Below are 2,035 nucleotides of genomic sequence, written 5' to 3' on the forward strand. Positions count from 1 at the left end.
AAAAAAAAATAGAATAAAGCAGGATACATGAAGCTCAAGAAGAAGGAAGACCAAAATGTGGGTGTTTCGGTCCTTCTTAGAAAGGGGAACAAAATGCACAGGAGAGCAAATATGGAGACAAAGTGTGGAGCAGAGACTGATGTAAGGCCATCTGGAGACTGCCCCACCTGGGAATCCATCCTATGTACAGACACAAGACCCAGACACTACCGCTGGTGACAAGAAGTACTTGCTAACAGGAATCTCTTGAGGGTCTCTGCCAGACCTGACAAATACAAAGGTGGATACTCACAGCCAACCATTGGAGTGAGCACAGGGACCCGAATGGAGGAGTTAGGGAAAGGATTGAAGTAACTGAAGGGGTTTGCAACCCCATAGGAAGAACAACAATATCAACCATCCAGAGATCTCAACCCCCCACACTCCACCCCACCCCCACCACCAGAACCCTCAGGCACTAAATCACTAGCCAAAGAGTACACACTGAGGGACCTATTGCTGCAGCCACATATGTAGCAGAGGATGGCTTTGTCGGGCATCAATGGGAGAAGAGGCCCTTGGTCCTGTGAAGGCTCGGTGACCAGTGTAGGGAAATATAAAAGCAGAGAGGTGAGAGTGGGTGGGTGGGGGTACACCCTCATAAAAGCAGAGGAGGTGGTGGGATAGGGAGTTTCACAGGGTTGTACCAGAAAAGGAGATAACATTTGAAATGTAAATTAAGAAAATATTTAAAAAGGGGGGGGGGAGAGAGAGAGAAAATAAATAAGGGATACAAAGGCAGACAATGTGGTCACAGAGACTGTCCCTGCTCCTCCTTTAGGAGTCTTACAGGAAGACGCTGATACAAAGGTGTTATAAGGGCAGTGTTCCTAAGTCTGTTTCATACATGCTCGGTCTCTGATTGGTAATTCAGTCTTTATGAGGCACTATGGGCCTTTGTTAGTTGATTCTGTAGGTTTCGTGTATGTGTCCTTGACTCTACTGGCTCCTTCAATTCTTCTCTGTCTTCCACAGGATTCCCCAAACTCTACTTCATGTTCTATTGTGGGTCTCTACACCTATTTCAATCAGTTGCTGGGTGACTAAGATCCTCTCAGCAAATATAGCAGAGTATCATTTATCAGTGGTGGGCTCCCTTTCATTGCATGGGTCTCACAAAGGGGCAGTCATCAGTTGGCCCTTTCATCAAATCCATTTTTACCCATGCACATCTAATAAGGAAGACAAATTGTGGGTCTAAGATTTTATGAGTGGGTTGTTTTTCAAATCCCTTTATTGGAAGTATTGCCTGATTTCAGGAGATAGCCAGTTTAGGCTTCATATCTACCATTGCTAGGAGTCTTATCTAGGGTCACCTGCATAAATTCCTAAGAGTTTTCATTTTCTAAGGTTTCTAGCTTGTCCCAGAAAAAGCTCCACACACAGGAAAACCAGTTGTCTCTCCAAGTACTCCCACCCTTTATCCTCCCTTACCCCTCATGTTCCTACCCTCAACTCCTCACCCACCCTGTGCTTTCCCTCATCCACCTCTTAAGTCTAATATATTTCCTTTTCTCCACGACATTCCTGAGTCTCCACTTGTGCCCTCCGTGTTACTTAACTACTTTGGGTCTATCATTTATAGCATGACTATTCTGTACTTTATGACTAATATCCACTTACAAATAAGTATAGACCATATTTGCCTTTCTTTGTCTGAGTTACTTCACTCACAATGATATTTTCTGGTCCCATCCCAGCCTGCAAATTCAAAAACAAATATTTTGGTTTTGTTAGATGAAGAATTTTCCATTGTGTAAATAATCCACATTTTTTCATCCATTCTTTTTTTGAGGGACATCTGTGTTGTTCACAGTTTCTGGCTGTTATGAATAAAGCTGTTAGGAATACAGTTGAACAAATTTCCTTGTGGCATAGTGGAACATCTCTTGGGTATGTGCCTGAGAGTGGCATATGTATCTGGGTCTTGAGGTAGATATATTCCAGTTTTCCTGAGAAACAGCCAAAATGATTAGCCAAGTGGTTTTCACAAGTT

Source organism: Mus caroli, chromosome 2, assembly GCF_900094665.2.
Source record: "Mus caroli chromosome 2, CAROLI_EIJ_v1.1, whole genome shotgun sequence".
NCBI classification, from domain to species: Eukaryota; Metazoa; Chordata; class Mammalia; order Rodentia; family Muridae; genus Mus; species Mus caroli.